The sequence below is a fragment of the Leuciscus leuciscus genome (genome assembly GCF_965113295.1).
Source record: "Leuciscus leuciscus genome assembly, chromosome: 3".
Lineage (NCBI taxonomy): Eukaryota > Metazoa > Chordata > Actinopteri > Cypriniformes > Leuciscidae > Leuciscus > Leuciscus leuciscus.
In genome coordinates, this window is record NC_138727.1 from 22,687,731 (window position 1) to 22,703,791 (window position 16,061).

Sequence of the window (16,061 nt, forward strand, 5' to 3'; positions counted from 1 at the left end):
CCCTGCCTACATCCAAATCGGAGATAGCCATTTTGTCCGCCTTGAGCCAAGGATTCCAACGATATAAGACACTTGATCCTGGGACAAACGGTCTAAGAGTTATGAGCGATTTAGTACTTTTGGTTGCTGTAGCGCCACCTATGGGCCAATTGGGGTCATACTCTGATAGGTTGTCCCCAAATTGAGGCCTACCATCTGGCCAGGTTTCACGTCTCTAGGCCTTACGGTTTGTCCTGCACGATGCGTTTTACGAATCCTTACAATTACAATAGGGTTTCAGCATTTCATGCTTGAACCCCTAATAAGAATGAAGGCTTTTTGCCAGTTATAGCGCCACCTATGGTCCGATCTCCATGAAACTCTGCATGCTTCCTCTCCATGTTCTGACACATATGCTCATCAATTTTTGTGAAGTTCTGAGTTTTCCTTTGGGATTTATAGGCTTTTTAGTGTATTTTGCCACGCCCCTTTTCTAAATGACCCTGTTACAGCCACCCAAATGCCAAAGTTCAACTTTTTTTCGATAATTATTGATCTAGAGAGTCCAGAGAATTGTCCTAGACTGGTTTGGTTCCGATCGGGCCAAAAACCAGGGACTAGTTCGCAAAAGTAGGTTTTGGACAAAATCCGACATAGCAGAAAATTTTCCCTGCCTACATCCAAATCGGAGATAGCCATTTTGTCCGCCTTGAGCCAAGGATTCCAACGATATAAGACACTTGATCCTGGGACAAACGGTCTAAGAGTTATGAGCGATTTAGTACTTTTGGTTGCTGTAGCGCCACCTATGGGCCAATTGGGGTCATACTCTGATAGGTTGTCCCCAAATTGAGGCCTACCATCTGGCCAGGTTTCACGTCTCTAGGCCTTACGGTTTGTCCTGCACGATGCGTTTTACGAATCCTTACAATTACAATAGGGTTTCAGCATTTCATGCTTGAACCCCTAATAAGAATGAAGGCTTTTTGCCAGTTATAGCGCCACCTATGGTCCGATCTCCATGAAACTCTGCATGCTTCCTCTCCATGTTCTGACACATATGCTCATCAATTTTTGTGAAGTTCTGAGTTTTCCTTTGGGATTTATAGGCTTTTTAGTGTATTTTGCCACGCCCCTTTTCTAAATGACCCTGTTACAGCCACCCAAATGCCAAAGTTCAACTTTTTTTCGATAATTATTGATCTAGAGAGTCCAGAGAATTGTCCTAGACTGGTTTGGTTCCGATCGGGCCAAAAACCAGGGACTAGTTCGCAAAAGTAGGTTTTGGACAAAATCCGACATAGCAGAAAATTTTCCCTGCCTACATCCAAATCGGAGATTGCCATTTTGTCCGCCTTGAGCCAAGGATTCCAACGATATAAGACACTTGATCCTGGGACAAACGGTCTAAGAGTTGTGAGCGATTTAGTACTTTTGGTTGCTGTAGCGCCACCTATGGGCCAATTGGGGTCATACTCTGATAGGTTGTCCCCAAATTGAGGCCTACCATCTGGCCAGGTTTCACGTCTCTAGGCCTTACGGTTTGTCCTGCACGATGCGTTTTACGAATCCTTACAATTACAATAGGGTTTCAGCATTTCATGCTTGAACCCCCTAATAAGAATGAAGGCTTTTTGCCAGTTATAGCGCCACCTATGGTCCGATCTCCATGAAACTCTGCATGCTTCCTCACCATGTTCTGACACTTATGCTCATCAATTTTTGTGAAGTTCTGAGTTTCCATTTGGGATTTATAGGCTTTTTAGTGTATTTTGCCACGCCCCTTTTCTAAATGACCCTGTTACAGCCACCCAAATGCAAAAGTTCAACTTGTTTTCGATAATTATTGATCTAGAGAGTCCAGAGAATTGTCCTAGACTGGTTTGGTTCCGATCGGGCCAAAAACCAGGGACTAGTTCGCAAAAGTAGGTTTTGGACAAAATCCGACATAGCAGAAAATTTTCCATGCCTACATCCAAATCGGAGATAGCCATTTTGTCCGCCTTGAGCCAAGGATTCCAACGATATAAGACACTTGATCCTGGGACAAACGGTCTAAGAGTTGTGAGCGATTTAGTACTTTTGGTTGCTGTAGCGCCACCTATGGGCCAATTGGGGTCATACTCTGATAGGTTGTCCCCAAATTGAGGCCTACCATCTGGCCAGGTTTCACGTCTCTAGGCCTTACGGTTTGTCCTGCACGATGCGTTTTACGAATCCTTACAATTACAATAGGGTTTCAGCATTTCATGCTTGAACCCCTAATAAGAATGAAGGCTTTTTGCCAGTTATAGCGCCACCTATGGTCCGATCTCCATGAAACTCTGCATGCTTCCTCACCATGTTCTGACACATATGCTCATCAATTTTTGTGAAGTTCTGAGTTTCCATTTGGGATTTATAGGCTTTTTAGTGTATTTTGCCACGCCCCTTTTCTAAATGACCCTGTTACAGCCACCCAAATGCAAAAGTTCAACTTTTTTTCGATAATTATTGATCTAGAGAGTCCAGAGAATTGTCCTAGACTGGTTTGGTTCCGATCGGGCCAAAAACCAGGGACTAGTTCGCAAAAGTAGGTTTTGGACAAAATCCGACATAGCAGAAAATTTTCCCTGCCTACATCCAAATCGGAGATAGCCATTTTTTCCGCCTTGAGCCAAGGATTCCAACGATATAAGACACTTGATCCTGGGACAAACGGTCTAAGAGTTGTGAGCGATTTAGTACTTTTGGTTGCTGTAGCGCCACCTATGGGCCAATTGGGGTCATACTCTGATAGGTTGTCCCCAAATTGAGGCCTACCATCTGGCCAGGTTTCACGTCTCTAGGCCTTACGGTTTGTCCTGCACGATGCGTTTTACGAATCCTTACAATTACAATAGGGTTTCAGCATTTCATGCTTGAACCCCTAATAAGAATGAAGGCTTTTTGCCAGTTATAGCGCCACCTATGGTCCGATCTCCATGAAACTCTGCATGCTTCCTCACCATGTTCTGACACATATGCTCATCAATTTTTGTGAAGTTCTGAGTTTTCATTTGGGATTTATAGGCTTTTTAGTGTATTTTGCCACGCCCCTTTTCTAAATGACCCTGTTACAGCCACCCAAATGCCAAAGTTCAACTTGTTTTCGATAATTATTGATCTAGAGAGTCCAGAGAATTGTCCTAGACTGGTTTGGTTCCGATCGGGCCAAAAACCAGGGACTAGTTCGCAAAAGTAGGTTTTGGACAAAATCCGACATAGCAGAAAATTTTCCCTGCCTACATCCAAATCGGAGATAGCCATTTTGTCCGACTTGAGCCAAGGATTCCAACGATATAAGACACTTGATCCTGGGACAAACGGTCTAAGAGTTGTGAGCGATTTAGTACTTTTGGTTGCTGTAGCGCCACCTATGGGCCAATTGGGGTCATACTCTGATAGGTTGTCCCCAAATTGAGGCCTACCATCTGGCCAGGTTTCACGTCTCTAGGCCTTACGGTTTGTCCTGCACGATGCGTTTTACGAATCCTTACAATTACAATAGGGTTTCAGCATTTCATGCTTGAACCCCTAATAAGAATGAAGGCTTTTTGCCAGTTATAGCGCCACCTATGGTCCGATCTGCATGAAACTCGGCACGCTTGTTCACCATGTCATGACACATATGCTCAGCGATTTTCGTGATGTTCTGAGTTTTTGTTTAGGATTTATAGGCTTTCGAATGTATTTTGCCCCGCCCATTTTCCAAATGACCCTGTTATAGCCAACCAAATTCAAAAATTCTACTTTTTTTCGTTAACTATTGATCGAGAGAGTCCAGAGAAATGTCCTAGACTGGTTTGGTTCCGATCTGGCGAAAAACCTAGGACTAGTTCGCAAAAGTAGGTTTCGGACAAAATTCGACATAGCAGAAATTTTTCCCTGCCTAAATCAAAATCGGAGATAGCCATTTTGCCCGCCTTGAGCCAAGGATTCCAACGATATAAGACACTTGATCCTGGGACAAACGTTCTAAGAGTTATGGGCGATTTTGTACTTTTGGTCGCTGTAGCACCACCTATGGGCCATTCGGGGTCATACTCTGATAGGTTGTCCCCAAATTGAGGCCTACCATCTGGCCAGGTTTCACGTCTCTAGGCCTTACGGTTTGGCCTGCACGATGCGTTTTACGAATCCTTACAATTACAATAGGGTTTCAGCATTTCATGCTTGAACCCCTAATAAGAATGAAGGCTTTTTGCCAGTTATAGCGCCACCTATGGTCCGATCTCCATGAAACTCTGCATGCTTCCTCACCATGTTCTGACACATATGCTGATCAATTTTGGTGAAGTTCTGAGTTTTCATTTGGGATTTATAGGCTTTTTTAGTGTATTTTGCCATGCCCCTTTTCTAAATGACCCTGTTACAGCCACCCAAATGCAAAAGTTCAACTTTTTTTCGATATTTACTGATCTAGAGAGTCCAGAGAAATGTCCTAGACTGGTTTGGTACCGATCTGGCGAAAAACCTAGGACTAGTTCGCAAAAGTAGGTTTCGGACAAAATTCGACATAGCAGAAACATTTTCGGGCCTAAATCAAAATTGGAGATAGCCATTTTGTCCGCCTTGAGCCAGGGATCACATTGGTGTAAGACACTTGAGTCTAGGACAAAAGGAGTCTAGGAGTTATGGGCGATTTAGTACTTTTGCACTAAATCTGTAGCTGTAGCACAACGTAATATTTGTTTGCGCGGTATTCGAGAACGGTTTGACGAATCAACACGAATTCCATAACTTTTTGTCGGTACAGTGTGGAGATGATACGATTCGATGTTGGTGAAAATCGGACAAACGGTCTAGGAGGAGTTCGAAAAAGTAGGTTTTGACTAAAAATCAAGATGGCGGACAGGAAGTTCGGCCAAATATGGCAAACTTGGTATCTATGTTCTCAGCGTGACCCAGGGAATCTATTAAGACCAGTGGCATTTCAATAGGCAGATTGATTCAAAGGTTATTAGCCTTTTTGGAAATGTTGTTATAACTTTTGACCACAAGGTGGCGCTGTTTCGAAACTTCTCACGATCCTTCAGGGCATCGTGCTGATGACCCATACCATGTTTCGTAACAATCCATTCATGCGTTCTTAAAATACAGCATTTTAGCACAAAATTCAAAATGGCCGACAGCCAAAATGGCCGATATGGTAATATTGGATATCAGTCGACTCAGCATGTTGGCCTGAATCTAACGAGCAAACTGTTCAGAAGTTATAAGCAAAAATAGCCATTTTTCATATCTCCGGACCAGTAGGTGGCGCTGCGCCGAAATGCAGCATGTAGCCTCAGGTCATGCTTGTGATGACATGTGCCAACTTTGGTCTGAATCCAATAAAGCGTTGCGGAGATACAGCCTTACGTCTGTTTTCGCAAGCGCTACGTAAAATTTGTTTGTGGGTTTTTTCAAAAATTGCTAAGCGAATCAACTTGAGTTCCATAACTTTTTGTCGCCATGGTCTGTAGATGATCTGATTCAATTTTCATGGAAATTGGAGCAACGGCCTAGGAGGAGTTCGAAAAAGTAGCTTTTTCGGAAAATTCAAAATGGCGGAAAACTTTTCATGACGGAAAATGACGTCATTGGGTGCAATCGAATCGTCATGAGGTCAGGAATCAGAAGAAAAACGAATTTTGTTTCTAGCCCTTGTGGTTCAAAAGTTATTAGCATAAACATGAGTGCAAATTTGGGCAGCTGGTGGCGCTAGAGGGAATGAGTTGGAGACTCCAAATTTGCTATGGTGACTGTTCAGTCTGTCCTCTATCAGTGTGCCAAATTGCACAACTTTCCCGCAAGCGGTTCTATGGGCTGCCATAGACTCCCAGAGCGGAAGAAAAAGAAGAAATATAGCTGCAAGCAGCAATTATCGGGGCCAAGCGCAAGCAGATGACAGGATATGCCAACATGGCTGAAGGTGTCAGACCAACTGCAACAATGAGCAATTAAAGACATTTAAAGAGGATTTTAGGTGAAATGGCTGACAAATCATATAAAAAGTCATTCAAAATATGATTTAATGGATTATCACTTTCGACCAATAGGTGGAGCAGTTACAAAACTGATGTGATGTGGTCAGAGTGAAGTGACAATGATACATACAAAATTTGGTGTCAATATGTCAAGGCATTACAGAGATAAAGCCTGAATAGTGCTTTTGGCATCATGACTCAACTTTGCTGCTGCACTATACGAAAACGGTTTCGTCTATCGACACGAAATCCATAACTTTTAGGCGGCACAGTCTGGAGATGATATGATTCGATTTTGGTGAAAATCGGACAAACGGTCTAGGAGGAGTTCGAAAAAGTAGGTTTTGAATGAAAATCAAGATGGTGGACAGGAAGTTCGGCCAAATAAGGAAAACTTGGTATCTATGTTGTCGGCTTGACCCAAGGAATCTATTAAGACCAGTGGCATTTCGATAGGCCGATTTATTCAAAAGTTATTAGCCTTTTTGGAGAAATGTTTATAAATTTTGACCACTAGGTGGCGCTGTCTTGAAATATTTTGGGAACCTTCAGGCTATGGTGTTGATGGCACATTCTGAGTTTCGTAATATTACACCAATGCATTTGTTTAGTAAAGCATTTTCTTTCACAAAACTGTATTGAAGTCAATGGGAATTTCATGTTTTGTTCTATTATATCGCCACCAAGAGGCTCAGTCCCACCATTTTTTTTATGTGTCCTCAGAGTGAGCCCATACATATGTTTTTCAATTTTGGTGAAAATATCTCAATTTGCTTTGGAGTTATAGACATTTATATGAAAAAACACGTAAAAAATGACTGACACATGACTTTGATTGGATTTTACTACCCCTTACTATCAATATTTTTGCATTTGGGCATTGGCGTATAGCTATCGACCTATGTTTCCAAACTTCTGACGGTGGTTTCGTCTCGATCGGACTAGCGGTTTCGAAGATATAGCCAAATGTTTTTTAAGCGCTAAATCACAACGCTACACAAACCGTAAGGCGAAACCGAGCATGTTTGGTATCGTTGGACTCGGCAACGATTCAGGAGTCTAAAGAGATGACTCTTGTGAAAATAAGTCGACCACACCCAGAGTTATAAGCATTTGGGAAAAAAGATTAACCACTAGGTGGCGCTGTTTCGAAACTTCTCAGGCTCCTTCAGGACATCGTGCTGATGACCCATACTGAGTTTCGTAACAATCCGTTCATGCGTTCATAAAATATAGCATTTTAGCACATAATTCAAAATGGCCGACAGCCAAAATGGCTGATCAGGGAAAATTGGATATCAGTCGACTCAGCATGTCACCCTGAATCTAACGAGACCACTTTTATGATTTTTGAACAAACCATTCAGAAGTTATAAGCAAAAACAGCCATTTTTCATATCTCCGGACCAGTAGGTGGCACTACACCGAAACGCAGCATTTAGCCTCAGGTCATGCTTGTGGTGATATGTACCAAGTTTGGTCTGAATACGATAAAGCGTTGCGGAGATACAGGCTTGTGTCTGTTTTCGCAAGCGCTACGTAAAATTTGTTTGCGTGGTATTCGAGAACGGTTTGACAAATCAACACCAATTCCATAACTTTTTGTCGGCATGGTCTGAAGATGATCTGATTCAATTTTCGTGGAAATTGGAGCAACGGCCTAGGAGGAGTTCGGAAAAGTAGGTTTTTCGGAAAATTCAAAATGGCGGAAAAATATTATGACGGAAAATGACGTCATAGGGTGCTTTCGAATTGTCATGAGCTCAGGAATCAGAGGAAAAAAGAATTTTGTTTCTAGCCCTTGTGGTTCAAAAGTTATTAGCATAAACATAAGTGCAACTTTGGACAGTTGGTGGCGCTAGAGGGATTGGTTTTAAGACACCAAATTTGCTATGGTGACAGATTGGCCTGTCCTCTATCACGGTGCCAAATTTCATAACTTTCCCGCAAGCGGTTCTATGGGCTGCCATAGACACCAAGTCGGAAGAAAAAGAATAATAATAATAAATATAGCTGCAAGCAGCAATTATCGGGGCCAAGCGCAAGCAGATGACAGGATATGCCAACATGGCTGAAGGTGTCAGACCAACTGCAACAATGAGCAATTAAATACATTTAGAGAGGATTTTAGGCGAAATGGCTGAAAAATCATATAAAAAGTAATTCAGAATATGATTTAATGGATTATCACTTTCGACCAATAGGTGGAGCAGTTACAAAACTGATGTGATGTGGTCAGAGTGAAGTGACAATGACACATACAAAGTTTGGTGTCAATATTTCAAGGGATTTCAGAGATAAAGCCTGAATAGTGCTTTTGGCATCATGCCTCAACTTTGCTGCTGCGCTATACGAAAACGGTTTCGTCTATCGACACGAAATCCATAACTTTTAGTCGGCACAGTCTGGAGATGATACGATTCGATTTTGGTGAAAATCGGACAAACGGTCTAGGAGGAGTTCGAAAAAGTAGGTTTTGAATGAAAATCAAGATGGCGGACAGGAAGTTTGGCCAAATAAGGAAAACTTGGTATCTATGTTCTCGGCTTGACCCAGGGAATCTATTAAGACCAGTGGCATTTCAATAGCCAGATTTATTCAAAAGTTATTAGCCTTTTTGGAAATTTTGTTATAACTTTTGACCACTAGGTGGCGCTGTCTCGAAATATTTTGGGTACCTTCAGGGGATGATGCTGATGGCACATTCTGAGTTTCGTAATATTACACTAATGCATTTGTTTAGTATAGCATTTTATTTCACAAAACTGTATTGAAGTCAATGGGAATTTCATGTTTTGTTCTGTTATAGCGCCACCAAGAGGCTCAGTCACACCATTTTTTTTATGTGTCCTCAGAGTGAGCCCATACATATGTGTGTCAATTTTGGTGAAGATATCTCAATTCGCTTCGGAGTTATAGACATTTATATGAAAAAACACGTAAAAAATGACTGACACATGACTTTGATTGGAATTTACTACCCCTAAACATCAATATTTTTGCATTTGGGCATTGGCGTATAGCTATCGACCTATGTTTCCAAACTTCTGACGGTGGTTTCGTCTCGATCGGACTAGCGGTTTCGAAGATATAGCCAAATGTTTTTTAAGCGCTAAATCACAACGCTACACAAACCGTTAGGCGAAACCTAGCATGTTTGGTATCGTGGGACTCGGCAACGATTCAGGACTCTAATGAGATGAGTCTCGTGAAAATAAGTCGACCACACCCAAAGTTATAAGCATTTGGGAAAAAAAATTCACCACTAGGTGGCGCTGTTTCGAAACTTCTCAGGTTCCTTCAGGACATCGTGATGATGACCAATACCAAGTTTCGTAACAATTCGTTCATGCGTTCATAAAATACAGCATTTTAGCACAAAATTCAAAATGGCTGACAGTCAAAATGGCCGATATGGTCAAATTGGATATCAGTCGAATCGGCATGTTGCCCTGAACCTAACGAGACCAATTTTATGATTTTTGGACAAACTGTTCAAAAGCTATAAGCAAAAATAGCCATTTTCCATATCTCCGGACCAGTAGGTGGCGCTGCGCCGAAACACAGCATGTAGCCTCAGGTCATGCCTATGATGACATGTACCAAGTTTGGTCTGAATACGATAAACCGTTGCGGAGATAGAGCCCTACGACTGTTTTTGCAGGCGCTACGTAAAATTAGTTTGAGCGTTTTTCGAAAACGCTTTAACGAATCAATTTGAATTCCATAACTTTTGGTCAGCACTGCCTGAAGATGATCTGGTTCAATTTTCGTGCAAATCGGACAAACCATCTAGGACGAGTTCGAAAAAGTAGCTTTTAAGGACAATTCAAAATGGCGGCCATATTGTTATGACGAAAATGACGTCATAGGGTGCAATCGAATTGGCATGAGCTCAGGAATAAGAGAAAAAAAGAATTTTGTTGATTGGACTTACGATTCAAAAGTTATTAGCAAAATAAAAGTGAAACTTTGGACAGGTGGTGGCGCTAGAGGGAATGACTTAGACACACCAAAATTGGTGTATTTAATGTTGGGACTGTCCTCTATCAGAATGTCAAACCATTACAACTTTCCCGCAATCGGTTCTATGGGCTGCCATAGACACCCAGTCGGAAGAAACGGAAGAATAAATATAGCTGCAAGCAGCAATTATCGGGGCCAAGCGCAAGCAGATGACAGGATATGCCAACATGGCTGAAGGTGTCAGACCAACTGCAACAATGAGCAATTAAAGACATTTAGAGAGGATTTTAGGCGAAATGGCTGAAAAATCATATAAAAAGTAATTCAGAATATGATTTAATGGATTATCACTTTCGACCAATAGGTGGAGCAGTTACAAAACTGATGTGATGTGGTCAGAGTTAAGTGACAATGACATATACAAAGTTTGGTGTCAATATTTCAAGGGATTTCAGAGATAAAGCCTGAATAGTGCTTTTGGCATCATGCCTCAACTTTGCTGCTGCGCTATACGAAAACGGTTTCGTCTATCGACACGAAATCCATAACTTTTAGTCGGCACAGTCTGGAGATGATACGATTCGATTTTGGTGAAAATCGGACAAACGGTCTAGGAGGAGTTCGAAAAAGTAGGTTTTGAATGAAAATCAAGATGGCGGACAGGAAGTTTGGCCAAATACGAAAAACTTGGTATCTATGTTCTCGGCTTGACCCAGGGAATCTATTAAGACCAGTGGCATTTCAATAGCCAGATTTATTCAAAAGTTATTAGCCTTTTTGGAAATTTTGTTATAACTTTTGACCACTAGGTGGCGCTGTCTCGAAATATTTTGGGTACCTTCAGGGGATGGAGCTGATGGCACATTCTGAGTTTCGTAATATTACACCAATGCATTTGTTTAGTATAGCATTTTATTTCATAAAACTGTATTGAAGTCAATGGGAATTTCATGTTTTGTTCTGTTATAGCGCCACCAAGAGGCTCAGTCACACCATTTTTTTTATGTGTCCTCAGAGTGAGCCCATACATATGTGTGTCAATTTTGGTGAAGATATCTCAATTCGCTTCGGAGTTATAGACATTTATATGAAAAAACACGTAAAAAATGACTGACACATGACTTTGATTGGAATTTACTACCCCTAAACATCAATATTTTCGCATTTGGGCATTGGCGTATAGCTATCGACCTATGTTTCCAAACTTCTGACGGTGGTTTCGTCTCGATCGGACAAACGGTTTCAAAGATATAGCCAAATGTTTTTTAAGCGCTAAATCACAACGCTACACAAACCATAAGGCGAAACCTAACATGTTTGGTATCGTGGGACTCGGCAACGATTCAGGACTCTAATGAGATGAGTCTCGTGAAAATAAGTCAACCACACCCAAAGTTATAAGCATTTGGGAAAAAAAATTCACCACTAGGTGGTGCTGTTTCGAAACTTCTCAGGTTCCTTCAGGACATCGTGATGATGACCAATACCAAGTTTCGTAACAATTCGTTCATGCGTTCATAAAATACAGCATTTTAGCACAAAATTCAAAATGGCTGACAGTCAAAATGGCCGATATGGTCAAATTGGATATCAGTCGAATCGGCATGTTGCCCTGAATCTAACGAGACCAATTGTATGATTTTTGGACAAACTGTTCAAAAGCTATATGCAAAAATAGCCATTTTCCATATCTCCGGACCAGTAGGTGGCGCTGCGCCGAAACACAGCATGTAGCCTCAGGTCATGCCTGTGATGACATGTACCAAGTTTGGTCTGAATACGATAAACCGTTGCGGAGATAGAGCCCTACGACTGTTTTTGCAGGCTCTACATAAAATTAGTTTGAGCGTTTTTCGAAAATGGTTTAACAAATCAATTTTAATTCCATAACTTTTGGTCAGCACTGCCTGAAGATGATCTGGTTCAATTTTTGTGCAAATCGGACAAACCGTCTAGGACGAGTTCGAAAAAGTAGCTTTTAAGGACAATTCAAAATGGCGGCCATATTGTTATGACGAAAATGACGTCATAGGGTGCAATCGAATTGGCATGAGCTCAGGAATAAGAGAAAAAAAGAATTTTGTTGATTGGACTTACGCTTCAAAAGTTATTACCAAAATAAAAGTGAAACTTTGGACAGGTGGTGGCGCTAGAGGGAATGACTTAGAAACACCAAAATTGGTGTATTTAATGTTGGGACTGTCCTCTATCAGAATGTCAAACCAAAACAACTTTCCCGCAATCGGTTCTATGGGCTGCCATAGACTCCCAGTTGGAAGAAGGAAGAATAATAATAATAGGAACGGGAACGGATACAATAGGTGCCTACGCACCTTCGGTGCTTGGCCCCTAATAATAATAATAGGAACGGGAACAGATACAATAGGTGCCTACGCACCTTCGGTGCTTGGCCCCTAATAATAAATATAGCTGCAAGCAGCAATTATCGGGGCCAAGCGCAAGCATATGACAGGATGTGCCAACATGGCTGAAGGTGTCAGACCAACTGCAACAATGAGCAATTAAAGACATTTAAAGAGGATTTTAGGCAAAATGCCTTTAAAATCATATAAACAGTGATAAAAAATATGATTTGATTGATTATCACTTTCGACCAATAGGTGGCGCAGTTACGAAACTGATGTAATGTGTTCAGAGTGAAGTGACAATGAAACATTCAAAGTTTGGTGTCAATATGTCAAGGCATTGCAGAGATAAAGCCTGAATAGTCCTTTTGGCATTATGCCTCAACTTTGCTGCTGCGCTATACGAAAACGGTTCCGTCTGTTGACACGAAATCCATAACTTTTAGTTGGCAAAGTCTGGAGATGATACGATTCGATTTTGGTGAAAATCGGACAAACGGTCTAGGAGGAGTTCGAAAAAGTAGGTTTTGACTGAAAATCAAGATGCGGACAGGAAGTTCGGCCAAATAAGGACAACTTGGTTTCTATGTTCTCGGCTTGACCCAAGGAATCTATTAAGATCAGTGGCATTTCAAAAGCCATATTTATTCAAAAGTTATTAGCCTTTTTGGAAATTTTGTCATAATATTTGACCACTAGGAGGCGTTGTTTCGAAATATTTTGGGTACCTTCAGGGGATGGAGCTGATGGCACATTCTGAGTTTCGTAATATTACACTAATGCATTTGTTTAGTATAGCATTTTATTTCACAAAACTGTATTGAAGTCAATGGGAATTTCATGTTTTGTTCTGTTATAGCGCCACCAAGAGGCTCAGTCACACCATTTTTTTTATGTGTCCTCAGAGTGAGCCCATACATATGTGTGTCAATTTTGGTGAAGATATCTCAATTCGCTTCGGAGTTATAGACATTTATATGAAAAAACACGTAAAAAATGACTGACACATGACTTTGATTGGAATTTACTACCCCTAAACATCAATATTTTTGCATTTGGGCATTGGCGTATAGCTATCGACCTATGTTTTCAAACTTCTGATGGTGGTTTCGTCTCGATCGGACTAGCGGTTTCGAAGATATAGCCAAATGTTTTTTAAGCACTAAATCACAACGCTACACAAACCGTAAGGCGAAACCTAGCATGTTTGGTATCGTGGGACTCGGCAACGATTCAGGACTCTAATGAGATGAGTCTCGTGAAAATAAGTCGACCACACCCAAAGTTATAAGCATTTGGGAAAAAAAATTCACCACTAGGTGGCGCTGTTTCGAAACTTCTCAGGTTCCTTCAGGACATCGTGATGATGACCAATACCAAGTTTCGTAACAATTCGTTCATGCGTTCATAAAATACAGCATTTTAGCACAAAATTCAAAATGGCTGACAGTCAAAATGGCCGATATGGTCAAATTGGATATCAGTCGAATCGGCATGTTGCCCTGAACCTAACGAGACCAATTTTATGATTTTTGGACAAACTGTTCAAAAGCTATAAGCAAAAATAGCCATTTTCCATATCTCCGGACCAGTAGGTGGCGCTGCGCCGAAACACAGCATGTAGCCTCAGGTCATGCCTGTGATGACATGTACCAAGTTTGGTCTGAATACGATAAACCGTTGCGGAGATAGAGCCCTACGACTGTTTTTGCAGGCTCTACGTAAAATTAGTTTGAGTGTTTTTCGAAAACGGTTTAACGAATCAATTTGAATTCCATAACTTTTGGTCAGCACTGCCTGAAGATGATCTGGTTCAATTTTCGTGCAAATCGGACAAACCATCTAGGACGAGTTCGAAAAAGTAGCTTTTAAGGACAATTCAAAATGGCGGCCATATTGTTATGACGAAAATGACGTCATAGGGTGCAATCGAATTGGCATGAGCTCAGGAATAAGAGAAAAAAAGAATTTTGTTGATTGGACTTACGATTCAAAAGTTATTAGCAAAATAAAAGTGAAACTTTGGACAGGTGGTGGCGCTAGAGGGAATGACTTAGACACACCAAAATTGGTGTATTTAATGTTGGGACTGTCCTCTATCAGAATGTCAAACCATTACAACTTTCCCGCAATCGGTTCTATGGGCTGCCATAGACTCCCAGTCGGAAGAAACGGAAGAATAATAATAATAATAGGAACGGGAACAGATACAATAGGTGCCTACGCACCTTCGGTGCTTGGCCCCTAATAATAAATATAGCTGCAAGCAGCCATTACCGGGGCCAAGCAGAATAAGACGACAAGACATGGCTGAAAGTGTCAGATCAACTGCAACAATGAGCAATTAAAGACATTTAAAGAGGATTTTAGGCGAAATGGCTGAAAAATCATAGAAAGAGTAATTAAAAATATGATTTAATTGATTGTCACGTTTGACCATTAGGTGGCGCTGTCTCAAAATATTTTGGGTACCTTCAGGGGATGGTGCTGATGGCACAATCTGAGTTTCGTAATATTACACCAATGCATTTGTTCAGTATAGCATTTTATTTCACAAAACTGTATTGAAGTCAATGGGAATTTCATGTTTTGTTCTGTTATAGCGCCACCAAGAGGCTCAGTCCCACAATTTTTTGTACGTGTCCTCAGAGTGAGCCCATACATATGTGTGTCAATTTTGGTGAAAATATCTCAATTCGCTTCGGAGTTATAGACATTTATATGAAAAAACACGAAAAAAATGACTGACACATGACTTTGATTGGAAATTAGTACCCCTAAACATCAATATTTTCGCATTTGGGCATTGGCGTGTAGCTATCGACCTATGTTTCCAAACTTCTGACGGTGGTTTCGTCTCGATCGGACTAGCGGTTTCAAAGATATAGCCAAATGTTTTTTAAGCGCTAAATCACAACGCTACACAAACCGTAAGGCGAAACCTAGCATGTTTGGTATCGTAGGACTCGGCAACGATTCAGGAGTCTAAAAAGATGAGTTTCGTGAAAATAAGTTGACCACACCCAAAGTTATAAGCATTTGAAAAAAAAAATTCACCACTAGGTGGCGCTGTTTCGAAACTTCTCAGGCTCATTCAGGGCATTGTGTTGATGACCCATACCACGTTTCGTAACAATCCGTTCATGCAGTCATAAAATACAGAATTTTAGCACAAAATTCAAAATGGCCGACAGCCAAAATGACCGATATGGTCAAATTGGACATCAGTCGACTCGGCATGTTGCCCTGAATCTAACGAGACCAATTTTATGATTTTTGGACAAACTGTTCAGAAGTTATAAGCAAAAATAGCCATTTTTCATATCTCCGGACCAGTAGGTGGCGCTGCGCCGAAACACAGCATGTAGCCTCAGGTCATGCTTGTGAGTACAAGTACCAAGTTTGGTCTGAATACGATAAACCGTTGCGGAGATACGGCCTTACGACCGTTTTTGCTAGCGCTACGTAAAATGTATTCGTGCGTTTATCGAAAACGGTTTGACGAATCAATTTGAATTCCATAACTTTTTGTCAGCACTGCCTGAAGATGATCTGGTTCAATTTTCGTGCAAATCGGACAAACCGTCTAGGACGAGTTCGAAAAAGTAGCTTTTTCAGCACATTCAAAATGGCGACCATATTTATAAGCCGGAAAATGACGTCATAGGGTGCAATCGAATCGGCATGAGCTCAGGAATCAGAGGAAAAAAGAATTTTGTTGATTGGCCTTACGCTTCAAAAGTTATTAGCATAATAAAAG